This window comes from Fukomys damarensis, unplaced genomic scaffold (genome assembly GCF_012274545.1).
Source record: "Fukomys damarensis isolate Sample0158 unplaced genomic scaffold, DMR_v1.0_HiC HiC_scaffold_16, whole genome shotgun sequence".
NCBI classification, from domain to species: domain Eukaryota; kingdom Metazoa; phylum Chordata; class Mammalia; order Rodentia; family Bathyergidae; genus Fukomys; species Fukomys damarensis.
In genome coordinates, this window is record NW_022900928.1 from 71,001,106 (window position 1) to 71,016,256 (window position 15,151).

Sequence of the window (15,151 nt, forward strand, 5' to 3'; positions counted from 1 at the left end):
AACGGGGCGGAGCCCGGCGCAGCGCAAACACCTCCAGCCCTGCGCGCCGGCTCCCACTCCCGGGCTCGCTCTCTCAACCACTCAACCTCTCCGAGCAACCGAGCGCCACCTTCCTGCACTCACACCCTGCAGGCGGCCACCCCACTCCTGCCCCGCACAGAAGTGCAGGCCTCTAGCTCCGGGAAGGGGAGGGCCAGATCAGTGATGTCATCTGCCCTGTTTGTGGCTCCCGGCTTCTTACCCCCACCCGAGCCCATCCCCTCTAATACAGCCTGTCTAGCCATTGTCTAGCCTTGACTAACTGATTCCCAGCACCAGTGACTCGACATGACTGTCCAAGGGCAGAAGCGTGAGGCACACCTGTCCGTGTGTGCACCCCACCCCCGAGAGGTGAACCAGATGTCAGGCAAGAGAAGCTTGGGGTTGGGGGGCGGTCAGAGGGCTTCTTCCCTCTCCATCTTGTGCGCAGCCCTCCTATCGCACTTTTATTTATTATTATTATTATTTTTTTATCTTTTAAAGTAGATTGCGGCTTGGCGCCTTCCCTATTAGCCACTCCCTAATCCTAGCAGCTGTTAGAGTGTCCCTGCCCAATTTCTGGAAGGGAAACCTAAACCTTCAACACTCGGTTATAAACTCACGTTGACATAACAGATTAGGAATGCCTGGAACTGAAATGAGAGATGAATAACGAAAGATCGGTAGAAAAGCCTGGACCGGCTGGCCGCCCTCTCCTCATCCCCTCCTGCCTTCTCGACAAAAGGGGAAGTTTAACATCGGTGTTGCAGAAGGGAACGCGGAGTAACAGCTGATCCTGAGTGCGCAGGAAGCTCTCCCTCCAGGCAAGTCCCACACAGAGCAAGTGTCACCAGTGGGGTCCTCCTGGGCAAGGTGCCTCCAGGCCATAAACTACGTTATCCGGGTACCAGCTCTTGCAGGATACTGTGTTGTACGTGCATGGAAAGTTGAAGGGGACTAAACCTCCTTTCTTATCCACAGCCCCCTGCCCTCGTTCCTAACGAACATGCTCGCCCTTTTTCTTTGTGAGAACTTACTATTTCACAAGTGCATCCCATTTAATGTTAGGAAACTTTAAACTCAGCTGAATTCTGTACACCCTTCTTCCCCAAACTCCATTAAGTGCTCCTAATATTATTTTCTCCATAAAAGACACGTGCTTCTTCTATGACTACCACAAAGTTTTTTGTTTGTTTTTTTAATCTAGGCTAAGCCTCCTGAGTTAACTCGAGTGTTCACTATTTTCTAGTAGTTTTCGATCTTAAGCCACTCTTCTGGTCACTTTCTCAGGAGGATTGTTAGTTTATCAACATACTTCTCAAAGTGACCAGTGTTCCATGGGTGGTCTGATGCACATATATCCAATGGAGCATGGCCGTACTCACTTGAGGGTGTATCTGTTTAAATACACTTGAGTGTCTTCTTAGTCGTAATGAGTTTGTGCTCAATTAAAATCCCATAGGGGCTGGGGATTTAGCTCAGCGGTTCTGCCGCCTATCTTGCAAGAGCAAGGACCCGAGTTGGATCCCTGGTACCAAAAAATAAAATAAAATATAATCCTATAGTATTTTTCACTTGACCTGTTGCAGAATTGTTTTTGTACTTGTATATTTTGGAAATGTTATTATGAAACTTTGCATGTACTGTGGTTAAAATGCATTGGTTTCAACCAAGTACTGTATCATTCTGTTAATATTTTTTATTGAATTGTGACCCAATCACCCCATATATCTCTCTTCTTAACCTTTCTTTTGTCTCTGGGCAATCACTTGATACACATTGAGTTTTTTGTTTGTTTGTTTGTTTGTTTTGGTACCAGGGATCGAACTCGGGTTCTTGAGCTGGCAAGGCAGGCAGTGGAACCACTGAGCTAAATCCCTGGCCCTTGATCCATATTGAGTTTTAAAAAAATGAATAGGAAAAACAAAAACAGAGTCCGAAAATATCACGCTACCTTGACAATGAGCCACTAACAAAACCTGTTTAGTGCAATCATAATCACTCAAACACATCTTTTTACTTTCCATATGTAAAGCACAACACATTTAGAAAATTTAAATCAGAGTCATATATGAGAGGAAGTAGATTTGTAATAATTCATAAGAAAGAAATAGGATTAATCATGTACATTTACGTGGAATAAATTTTCAGCAATACATTTTATTTTTATTTATTCATTTATTTATTTTGGTACAGGGGATCAAACTCTGGTTCTTGTGCTTGCAGGTCAGGCGGAGGCCCCACTGAGCTAAATCTCCAGCCCAGCAACACATTTTAAACAATTCCAAAATGGAATGAAGTACCTTTTGTTGTGTTCAAACAATTGTTATCCAATAACAGTAATATTTAGGAGAAAAATATTCTGTATGTTAGAAATCTAGAATAGAATGTGGTAATGTTCTATACATCTCTGGGATTCTTTGGGATACATAAAGTGACTTTTTTCAGTCTGATGATTTTACCACCATCCAAACTACCACATCATGTTTGGCTTCACTTTATAAGTTTTAGGTCCGTTTATACATATTCTTAATATTTGTAATGTTTTCTACTTATCACCCTATTTTAAATGGTGACTTTGAGGCTTTTAGAAGAGGTTTTGGAAAAAAACATTTTTGTCTCTGGTTCCTATAAGCCATTCTCATGTCTTTCCCTCTTAAAAATAACAGCATTTGTTCTCTTCAATCATCTGCTGTTTTCCTTGATTTTTTGATGATGGTCCTCAGGCACTTTTGCAGATACCTGAAGTTTCCTGAAGTACACTGGCTTTGTTTGTTTGAGATGGTCTTGCTATATTGCTTGGGCTGGGCTCAAACTCGCAATCCTCTTGTCTCAGCCTCCCAAGTACCTGTGATTACAGACGTGCATCAACACACCCAACTTCAAAGAATTTTTACATTTAAATTGAGTAAGTTATTTCTGCTGCTATTTTTGCTTCAGTCCTTCTTTGCTGGTATTTGTTTGGCCTTTTCCAGCTTGATGACTATCCTGCCCTTACAGTGGATGGGTGAAACTATTTCCCAAACAGTATTCACAACAATCTACATTCTATAAGTTATGCTTTGGTGTCCATGGGGGAAATGGTGCCAGATACCAAGATTCAGGAATGCCCGAGTCCCTTATATAAAATGGCATACTATCTGCACCTACGACACATCCTCCCATGCCCTTTAAGCCATCTTGAGATTACTTATAATACCTAACACAGTATATGTAAATTGTGTTATATTATTTTTTTTGAAATAACGACAAGAAAAGAAGTCTGCACAGTTTCAGTACAGACACTGTTTTTTCCCAAGTATTTTCTATCCATAGTTAGTGGAAATCATGGTTGCAGAACCTATGTACATAGAGCCAAGCATGTTTCTTTGCATAAAGCCCTCCCATGGCAATTCCCTGCACCTAAATAATATCTGGACTTCTCCCCATGGCCTGGCAAGGTTGGCCCTGAGCCACGGCTGCCTCTCCACACACATCTGCTGCTGTCTGTCTTGTCTACAATATTCCAACTGCACTTAATTTTTTAAAAATGTACTCAACCTTATCAAGGTTTTCCCAACTATTATTATTTTAGTGCTATCACCCAGTGTCCCCTCTGCTTAGAATGCTCTTCATCCTGCAACTGGTTTCTTGCGAGTTTGGTCTTACCTCAAATGTGCTGGTCACTCTTTTTTAAAATTTTTTTTTTTTTTGGTACCAGGGATCGAACTCAGGTCCTTGCAGTTGCGAGGCAGTCGCCAGAACCACTGAGCTAAATCCCTGGCCCTGTGCTGGTCACTCTTTCTAAATTGGCCACTGCTGACCTCCCTCACCTGCAGCTACTTTACTCTTTACCCTGTTAGTTTCTCAGGTCTTTTTTTTTTTTCACTGTCAACATTTATTTTATTTTTAGTTTATGTACTTGCTTATTTTCTGTCTTCTCCCATCAGAATATTTCTTCTCCATGAAAGCAACCTTGTTGTTTCTCTTTGCTGCTGTGTTCCCCTGCCTAGATTGATGCCAGGCAGGTACTAGGTCATCTTCCTAGAAGACCCAAATCTACAAATAAATGAATGGATGAAGGACTAAGAGCAATGTGGAAGGAGTGAAGAGCTAAAGCCAGAATCAATACAGGGCACGGAAAAGGAGTCATTAGAGAAACAGGAGAAGGTTCAGCCAGACTCAGTACCCACAGTGGCCAGAAAGAAAGAGAGCTTTTAGACCCAAGGGACACTCTTCCTTGGAGGGACTCAAGCTAATTATGTTTGAAGACTGAGGAAGATGACAGTACAGAGCCTGAGGTGTTCAGAAGTTTTGAGGTGAAGGAGACAAAATGATTGATGTGGAAGACTGGCGTCTCAGGTATGCATAGGGAGCTTAGTTTTCTAGAGGGAAGAAACCGATCTCACTGAGATTGTTGGAAAAGAATCAGAGACAGGCAGTGGCAGTGATTTTCTGATTAAAGAATGGAGCTGGGGCTAGTGGTGCACACCTGTAACATCAGCACTCTGGGAGGCTGAGTCAGGAGGGTGGCAAGTTCAAGCCAACCCTGGGCAACTCAGCAACTTAGTGAAAGCCTGTCTCAAAATTTAAAAAGTACTGAAGGGCTGGAAGTGAAGCTCAATCATGAGGTCCTGGTTTGACCTTGATATGAAATAGTAGTAATTATAATAATAATAGAAGAATGGGACCTTAATCTCCGAATCTTGATCTTGGTAAAGCCATATTATCCAGAGTGTAGGTAGTAATGAGGCCCAGTGAAATGTGAGACTGGGGAGGTGCTGTGAAACACTGGAGGCCTTTCAGGAAGCATAGAAAAATGACAAGAGAACTATTTCCAGATAAATCCATACCTCAACTAAGAGCCAAGCTGCAGAAATCAGAGCCCAATTGAGGCAAATCAAGTGACCTGCTTTCACTATTCTAAGTGGATTTTGAAAAAATAGTGCACACTTCATGGGACAAGGAGAGAGAAGAAACATGTTATTTTAAACTCTGGCCAATGAGACAGAGATACCAGGCTCCCCACTCTTGTCGTGCTGCCAGCCAGCTGTGTTGTGTTGTCTTTAGCCAAGGGAAGTTCGGGATTAGAGCAGGAAGAGCAGCATGATGATTTAGGCCATTTGATTCCTTCCTGGATTTGGGCATGGCAGAGAACCTGATGGGTAAGATGGAACTATACATGTTTGTTGAGATGTATTGAATTTCATCTGAATGACTGGAGAATCCAGAGCTTTCCTGATATGCAGGGGTGGCCCCTGCATCCCCATAAAAGCACCTGGGCACAAATGAAGTCAATGACATGCTCCCCTTGACTAATCTCTAGGAAGGCTATGGTTATGCCTCATGAGATCATTGTGAACAGGTAATTTTTATAATCCAAGCATATGAATGAAAAGAAAGAAAATATAATTGGTGATGAAGACTTTAAGTTCCCCAAGAGGAAAGTTATAATATATTTCACGTATTGTGAACATGGCATAACTATTTTCCTGCATCTCTGGCATGCATGTGGTGGGATCTGTTCAGACAGGTGGAAGGGAAAGCTGTGTTGGAGAACTAAATGCTGTTATTAAAACTCTGCTACGGATCTAAAAACCTATCATTGGGGCAGGAACAACTCAATGCTAATCAGAAACATCATTGAAGAAAGAGAAAAGAAACCACAAAACAAGGCCATGTGGCAGACAGGAGACCGTGTTCTGGAGCTGCAGCTTCTCTGAGACAGTTCCAACTGACTCACTGACCCTTTCTGAACCAAGTCTCTCTTTCTAATTGCTAAACCCCTGAACTGCTAGACGCACAAAGGAAATAAGAAGCACGGCTCTGTCAAGTTCCACAAACAAGGAAGATTTAGGTATATAGACAACATTTTAAATTTTTAGAGATATGTTCCATTATTAACTTCAGAATGATGAGACTTAATCAACTTTTCATGACTTATTATTACCACCATTATTATTTCCATCACCAACATCATTATCTTCATCTTCATCTTCATCTTCATCACAATGCTATTTGAGAACATGGTTTGGTGCCAGAATAATGGTGTGCATTTAGTTGGATTAACTCCTTTAGTCCTCATAAGTTTCAATGAGTGGGCAAAATTATTGTGTTTTAATTTTTGAGGGATGGAGAGAGGGAAATAAATACAAGAGGTTAAATGACTTAGTTACTCAAGAGCACATGGCAGAACCACAACTCAAACTCAGGGCCCTTGTCTCCAACACTAAGGATTTAAGTCCTTCCTAGAAAATCTTTACCACAAAAGACATCTTCATATGCAAGCCAGTCAGGAAGTTTGTGAATGGGAAGTTCTGAGATGACTGTTGTCCATATTTACTGTATATGTGTGTATTTATGGGTGAGGAAAGAGTAAGGTTAATTCTTCTACTCACAAACCTTCTAGTGTGATGGGAAATATAAAATTCAAGAAAAGAGATGGAAGAAAATCGAATATATTCTGTATTTTAAAATTTGTTTTGCTTTCTTTTTTTGTTGTTGTTGATTGTTTTTGTAACAAGTACAACTATTGGCCCCCATCTCATCAAATGGTTTTATTTTTAAGACACACAACATATTCACTGAATCATCCTGACATTTCTGTGAGATTCGAGAGACTAGTCATCTACTTTAAAGATGGCAAAAGCTGGTATCTGGGAGATTAAATTATTGTTAGACCTCACTTAGAAAACTTACTGATGTTTATTTTATGCCAGGTGCTGTACTAGTCTCTGGCTTTTTTCTTTGTTTTTGGAGACAAGGTCTCACTATGGAGTCCCAGCTGATCTCAAATTTAAATTTATGATTATCTGGCCTCAGTTTTCTGAGTGCTAGGATTACAGGAGTATGCTACAGTGCCCTAAATTCTGACTGTCTTTAACATTAACTGTGAAGTAGATTTGTGATAAGAACTATTGTATTGATGTGGCCCGAAAGGGTCATGAATTTGGAGCTGAGAAAAGGGGACTTTAGGGAAAGTTTTGAAAGAGGTAATATTTGAGTCTGACCTGGGCAGAATGAGTAGGATTTTCCAAAGATTGAAGTCAGTGCATGTTCTCAGAGAATCATCTTGTGGATGCATTTGGCATTCTTGTGGGTCTTAGTGGGGCCACTTTTCACTGAACGACACTGCCATTGTCTGGTAAGGTTGAGATTTGGGGTGGCAGCGTAGAGCAATGGAAAGAGTAACATCTCCAGGGTCAAACAGGCTTATCCTGGATACTATTATGGGCAAGGAACTCAATTCCTTTGAGCCTCAGGGTGTTGAAACATAGAATGAGAAAAATACTACTACCTACTTCATAGCTTTTTTTTTTTCCTTGGTACTGGGGATCAAACTTGGGACCTTGTGCTTGCAAGGCAGGCAGCAGCACCACTGAGCTAAATCCCTGACCCCATTCATAGCTATTTATTAGGATTGAATAAATTAAACACATACATCTGCCTGGTTCTTAGTGTTATCTTAATAAATATTATTATCACTTTTCCACAAGTAGTTGGCACTAATGCTATCTTCATTTCTCACCCCCTCCCTCCCACAAAACTAAATTCAAGAAAAGTTGACTTGACCACTCCACTTATGCACGGCCTAAATACCAGCTCTTTTTTTTTCCATTTACTGATTTCTCCCAGTCAGCCTTCTCATGGGCCCACATTTTCCCAGAAGTCATATGGCCAATAAGAGCCCAATACCATACTTCAAAATCTAAAGGAAAAAAGAGAAGGGCTCCCCTCACCAGAACTTCTGAAACAATAACATAACTCCAAAGAGTTGTTGTGCTTCTCCAAGTATCTACAAGAGAATGTTACTGTGTCTGGTGTTTGGCAAAGCCACAGTGCTGAACTCTGTATTTCAAAGTGGTGAATAAGGTCATGCTGAGGACTCCTGACTGAGTTGAGTGGTTGCCAAGATCCTCATCCTGCTTCAGACCTGTCCTTTCTTGCTTCCACTCCACAATGTTGATGCCTCCCACAGCTCCTGTATCGCACACTTCTATTCTTGTCAGACACCCTGTAATTGAGTGCTTTGGGGTCTACCTCCATTGTTAGTCTGAGATCTCCCTTAGGGAGCAAGGATTTGCATTCAGAATCCCCACAAGAGGATTTGAGAATACTGTCCCCGTTGCCATGGTGGAAGATGACCCCACTTTCTTTGAGTTCTGCACTCCCTAAGGAGAGGCAATGACAACTCACCTTCTGAGGGGATGAGAAGCCTGCCCAGGAGGGTGGATATGGGAAACACTCATGCGGTTTCCTTCTGGATAATCCGGTCGGACCTTCACAGGACATTAAGATAATTTTCCGTTCATCTATAAATCTGTAGAACCTAACAAAATACTTGGGAAGTAGTATTAAATATACTCACCATTTATAGTAAGGATAAAACATATTGGTGAACAGGTGGCACATTTCACAAGTGGTTGTGACATTAAGCAGATTAAGAGTAAGATAAACAGGATGAGAGGTTATGCCCCAAACAGCAACAGATGAAAAAGGTATATTTAAAACAGACGCCAAAGCAAAGATGGGATTTCAACAGGAAGGGATTCAAAAGAATAACATTCTTTGTAGGAAACCGGCATGAACCAGAGAGGTGGGAAAGTTTCAGACCTCAGAGAAATTGAATAATTTATTTTATCTAAACACTAACTATATTGAGAGAAATGATGGTGGTTAATGTTAGAAAGGTAAATTAAGTAAGTAATCTTTTGTGCTCCGGAAGAGGTCTGGTCTTAGTTGATGAGTAACTGAAAGTAGTAAGTAAAGCAGTATACAATTAAGCTGACAGAATAGGAATCATGGAATGGGAAGAAATAGGAGAGAAATGATGGCAGAAATGATTGTAGTGAGAGGGAAGGAGGAACCGATTTAGGGCAGTGAGAGAAGGAGACGTCTGATTCTGGCATTGGATTTTACAGGTGACAAAATTGGAGTGAAAGGAGGAAAGGTCACTCTCAGGATAGGTGGGGAAAACTGTATGCTAATGGTATAAAAATCATATCACTGTAGGTATGGTAAAAGTTATAGAGAATGTAGAACACCAATTCAGGGAGAAAAAAATGATGGAGCTTGGGTCTTGTTTTGGGTATTTTAGGTTTTAGATATTGAAACCATATACAGGGATAACGGAAGTAATGAAAGTGGCCATTTCTATGAGACTATAAAGAGATAGGAGAACTAAGCAAACCTAAATTTAGGAGCATAGAGGAAGAAGTGGAGCCAATAATGGAGACAGGGTGATCGAAGTGATAGGGAGAGATCAAAAGAGTATTTCAACAGGGAGTAAAGACAGGAATATTCCATGTCAACAGAAAGTGCGGCAGGAGAAAACAGATAGGTAGGAAAGTTGGCTGGAGACTCAGTAATTAAGAAATCTTTGATCACCTTTAGAGGGGTTTGGCAGGAGGAGGTAGAGGAAGAAAGACATGATGGGAAAGTTAAGTAAGAAGCGCTGGTGCAAAAGCAGTGGATGATTGGTTTCATTCTACTTGAAAAGAATTTGACAGACTGTGGAGGGGCAGGGAGATGGTAAGACTTTGGGATGAGTAAAGCTTTTCTTAGGGAAGGCCCACTATAAAGCGTGGATGAGTGCAATATTGGAGGAAGGAGGGAATGGATCTGGAACTCCGTTGAGGGAGTAATCAGATTTAGAGGACAAACAAGAGGGGAAAGAGCAAGGATACATAAGATGTTGAGGAGGGAAGAGAATTTGAGCTTGCTCAAATAAAACATGAAATATCCCATAAAATACATAATGAAGTAATCTGCTATAAGCGGGAAACTGGGCAGAATTAAGAGAATGAAAGGAGATGAAAAAAGCACGGGGACGTTGAATGATAGATTAATTAAGGATGATGAAACTAGATATGAGTATCAGTAGACTCAACAAAGAAAGTATTGGGATGGATCCAGTCTAAATGTCTCCTAGCTTTTTTATGATACTAGATAACCCTGAAATCTAGGAAGCAGCAAGAAGTTTAGGGGAGAGGGAGATGAAGAACGGGAGAATGGGAGACGTTTAAGGTGTCAAGGCATCCTGGGGTGGTAGTGCCGTAGGTTTGTGAAATGGCTAATCATACTTGTGTCATCTCCAACAGAGACGCTATGAAAGGAGAAGAGGGAATCCTAGAATGACTGGGGGTGCAAATAAAAACACGAAATAATTGCAAGTAGAACTGAGTTCTAATAACAGCATAGTCTCTCTGCCATTGGCACTTATGATGCGAAGATATAACCCAAATAAATAAGGTACTGTGCCTTGTGGGTGATCCTGAGGGGCCTTGAGGGTGGAATCAACTTTCAGAGGAGAGACGTTTCTTGTTTTTACACTGGAGGGAAACATACCAGTGGTGCTGTTTTTGTGTTGCTGAAGTGGAAAGGAGTAAAGCAGCTGCTGCTTCTTTAGATCTTAGCACTAAGGATCTGCTCACTGCTTTGCATCCAGAGGTCCATGAAGTAAAAGGATTCCAGCACTTGTCTGAGACTCACCAAGCAGAGGATGATTTTAAGTTAAGTACTTTGATTAAAAAAGCTCAGATTAAATGAGAACCAAGACTTGTCATGTAGAGGTACGAGATCCCAACAATGAATGTAACTGTACTGTATCCCTAAAATGTACCAATAAACTCAAAGCTGAAAAAAAAAAGCTCAGATTTCTTTAAATTATACTGTCAAAGCCAGACGTGGTGGCACATGCCTGTAATCCCAGCACTTGGGAGTCTGAGGCAGGAGGATCACTGTGAGTTCAAGACCAGCTTGGGCTACATAGTGAGTTCCAGGTCAGTCTCAACTACATAGTGAGACCCTATCTCAAAAAACCAAAAAAAAAAAACCTGTCAATAATCAGGAATTGTCTAAAAAAACCCTTCTCTCTCTATATATTTGTAATATATATAAGTATAACCAAACTCTCTCTCTCTCTCTCTTTATATATATATATGAAACAAAGATGGCTTTAAAACTATATATATGTATGAAACTATATATATAATATATATAACTATATATATAATATATATAAATATAACCACACTATCTATCTATCCATTTATATATATGTATGAAACAAAGATGGCTTAAAAAGAAAAAGACTAAAGAATCTAATTCACAATCCCGGATTAAAAAACCTATTACACTGTCAAGTATCTTGCAAATGCCATAGAAGTGTTTGCTATTAATATTATAACATATTTGAGGGTGAAATTGTGGAGCATTATTATCACAACAACTCGTAACAAGTATATATTATTAATATTTAATAATTTACGCTTATGAAATAAAATAAGCACCAGAAATTAATATTAACATGACAGTTATAATTAACAATTACTAGTTATTATGTCCATTTTAGTTGTGAAGAAACCCGAGCCACAGGGACAGCTAGCAGTCTGTTCCTGTTGAAGCAATCTGTTTGCTTCGTTTGGAGTTGAGTCCCCGCTGAGCCGGCTCAGGTTGCCACTCTGACTCAGGGGGTCTCTCAGCCCTGAGCAGCGCCCCCGCTGCTTTCCTAGAAGTTCTGTCCGGGCAGCTGCTGCGTTTTCTACTGCGTTTTCTACCGGAGCGCGGTAAGGTCTCACGCCAGCAGCTGCCAAGTTTGAGAGCTGTTTTTAGAATCTCAGAAGTATCTCAGTCTTCATGAATGCTTTTTAGCACTAGTTGAGGCAGAGCCCGGAGGGCTCCCCAGGAGCCTTGGATCAGGAGGTGCTGACTGGAACCACCTTTGCAGCGACATCACGTCCTCCAGTGTGACCCTCCCCACGTGACACGGGCAGTGCTGGCTGCGGTCTTTGCCCAGCTCTGGCACCCCCTCCAACCGCGCTGCCTTTTCTTTTCTTTTTTTAAAATCTTGGTCTGGAGCTCACATTCCTGTCGGCCAGTAGAGGGAGACAACGCGGTCCAGTTTCCCGGAAGTGGAGGCGCAAAGGTGACGAACAGCTCCACCCCAGAGGTAGAGAATGGATGAACCCAATTTTTGTTTTCACATAATTCTTGTTTTCACAAGAACAAAAGGAGGGCAAACTGTGAAAGTGTTTTAGGTTAGATTCAATATAAAAGCATTTTAACTCCAACGTTATTTTCAAAGTGCAGCTGATCGCATCATGGGTGAATATCCTAAGCCATTTTAAACAGCTTTATTTTTCTGCTTTTTTTATATTTCTGTGCACTTTCTAGAAGTTTTAAAAAGACTGTATCCCAATAAAATTAAGAAAAATATACAATCCTGGAAAGATAGAACTAAGCTGTGGCCCTGTTGAGTCCAGTCCCAGGCCTTTTGCAACCTATGAAGCTACATTATAAACTCATGTCTCACAGTCTAAATTCTCTGGGAAGCAGGTGGGTTTGGGCAACATCGAGGAGAGCGAGGCAGGTGTAAGTGCCACACTGTAGCATCTGGTACACTACTCTTCACTCTACAAATATGTGCAATAAGAATAAATTCCTGGGGAAAGTGTTTCCAGAAATATTGTCCATTGGAAAGAGATATTCTCTCCTACCCTAGAAGCATAAGCTTGAAGAGAGAAGTGCAGACAGATATAGGGTCCTGTGGGTCATGTCTCTGCCCTAAATTTAGGAGTTTATCTTATTTGTATTCCAGAGAACCTATCAGAATAACACTGAGTTAATTCAAAATATTATTTATGATGATAATACTTACTGAATGCTAATTACATACTGGGCAGTGATGATTAATTAATTTAACTTTTACAATAACCTTGTGAGGTAAACTTTTATTATTATGCCCATTTTACAGATGAGGAAACTGAGGGTTAATGAGGTTGAGTAATTTACTTCAGGCCCTGTAGCTGCTGAGATCACAGCCCTAGCCCTGCCTGCTTTGGGTGGGACTCCATGGACTCTACAGACTGCAGTGCTTTCAAGCACAACATTACTCTGCCTCTCTCAGGGATAAAAGGAGCTTATATTCCCCTTGTGATGGCTGAACTCTTTCTAAAATATTCCCTATAAATAGTGCAGATTACCAGAATGACCACGAACCGTCTGATGTCTTATGAGAATTAATGAGAAGTGATCCCAAACATCTTTATGGGTGAAAGGTGTAATTTTCTGTGATCCAGTTAATTCAGTTCCATCATCTGCTTTTCATTATAGACAGTGACTCAAACATATTGATTCAGTACGTACTGGGTAAATAGCCTTGGGTCGCTGCCACAGCTGTTGCTAAAGAAATGCAAACTATATGTCTTTTGTTCTCAAGAATCTTATCATTTACCTAGGCAAATGCAACTAATGACAATAATTTTATTTAAAAAGTCAATGGTTCCCCTTTTATTATAGTTGGATAATGAGCCCAGGAAGGCTCCTTTCATCCCCCATCTCATCCTCTTATTTTTCATTCACTTCTGCACATTGCAGGATGTTTTCTAGGCACATCTACACCTTTTTGCTCCTGAGCTTGTTTTTCAGGCTAGGAGAGTGATAGTGCTGCACAAGGAGAGCTAAAGTGAGACAGAAATACCGCCATCCATAGCGTATGGGTTGGGTCAATGAGGAGCCAGTTTCCTGGATTTTCTGTTTGTAAAGTGTCTCCAAGTTGTACAGGGCTTGAGGAACAGCAGCCCTCAGTGGTGAACTGTTCAATTATATTGGCTTCATTTTCTCTCCTATCTCACTCATCCACTCCCTTATCTCTTGAATAAACTATAGGTGTTCAAACTTGTTTTAGAATTTGCTATATGGGGAGCCCCATTATAGGCCTACCTTCTCAGTTATGCTCCAGCCATGCTGGATTTCCAGTGTTTTTATCCCCTCTGTCTGGGTGTTCATACCTGCTGTTCTTTCTCTATGAGATGCTGCTTTTTTCCACTTTGCAGGATCGACTTTTGTAACCTTTCATTTTTATGCTTAAATGTCACTCTGAAGAAAATATCTTTCACTTCCCACATGAGATTCATCTCCCACATTACATCCTGAGCTTTGCATTCACAATATTTATCACCATTTGTCACTGTGCAGCCATCTGTGTGTTTACTGATATATGGTCTGCTTCTTACATGGCTGGAAGCATAGATTTTTTTTTCTTTATTACTTTATATTGAGAGTTTAATACGGTGTCTGAAAAACAGTCTGTATTCAATATAGATTTGTTGAATGAATGAAAAAGGACCAGAAATAAAATAACTTGAGAACAATTCTGTAGAACTATGAATACTCATGGGTAGAATGATACTGGAAAAAATGAGGAGTGCTTTGTGTGGAACTGTCCTCAACCTTGAGGATTAAGTTGTTACATGCAACTTGGCATTGGTTGATCACTAGTTTCATGCCTGGCATTGGGCGAGGCATGCTAATGATGAACAGTTGCATAATGCAATCTCAACAACATAGCAATCTTTCAATAACTGCAGTTTTTAGAATTGGAAGCACTATAAATCTCCAAGAGTGTAAATAACTTTCTCATGCCACAAAGTACTAATTCTTTAACTGAAATCTTTCTTTGACCAAACCACATTCTCTTTCAGCAGTACTTCAAAATGTGTGTGTCAATGATATAAAATTGCCAGGTAAGGAAGTATGGGTTAAGTAGAGCAAACCATCATCATTCTTGGAGCAGGATAGGCAGGAAAGTATCTGGCTCAGCAAATATAATTGGTTGCATACTTTCCGTTACATCATCCATGATGAACCAAGGGAGTTCTGAGCATAGCAGGCTGCATGAAAAGCCCAAAGACTATGTTTCTATATCTATGAAAATGGTAAACATGACATTTGCCTTGCTTACTTCATTGGATTACTTGAGACTCAAATGTGCAAATATATTTGAAAGTGCTTCATGAGTTTCTAGATTTCTTAAAGACACAAATTGTTACCACTATTTCATCTTTCTATATATCTCCCAAAATCACCCTGCATATATACTTTATTAGACAGCATGAAGAAGCTTCATGCCCTGGGTGAAGTTATAGAATGAGGCACAGAAAGGACAATAGCAAATAATTTAGCTCACCTACTTTACTCTGTAGTCTATCATGACCTACTGAAATCAACCCAGGCAGGCAGGCCCAGGAAAACACTTTAATGGATTATGTTAAGAAAACTTCTTAATACTAAATGTTTTTTTTTTACAGTAAAAACAATTTTATAGAGATCAAAAACTGATGATGCTTAGCAAAAATATCCCAAGCCTGTATTC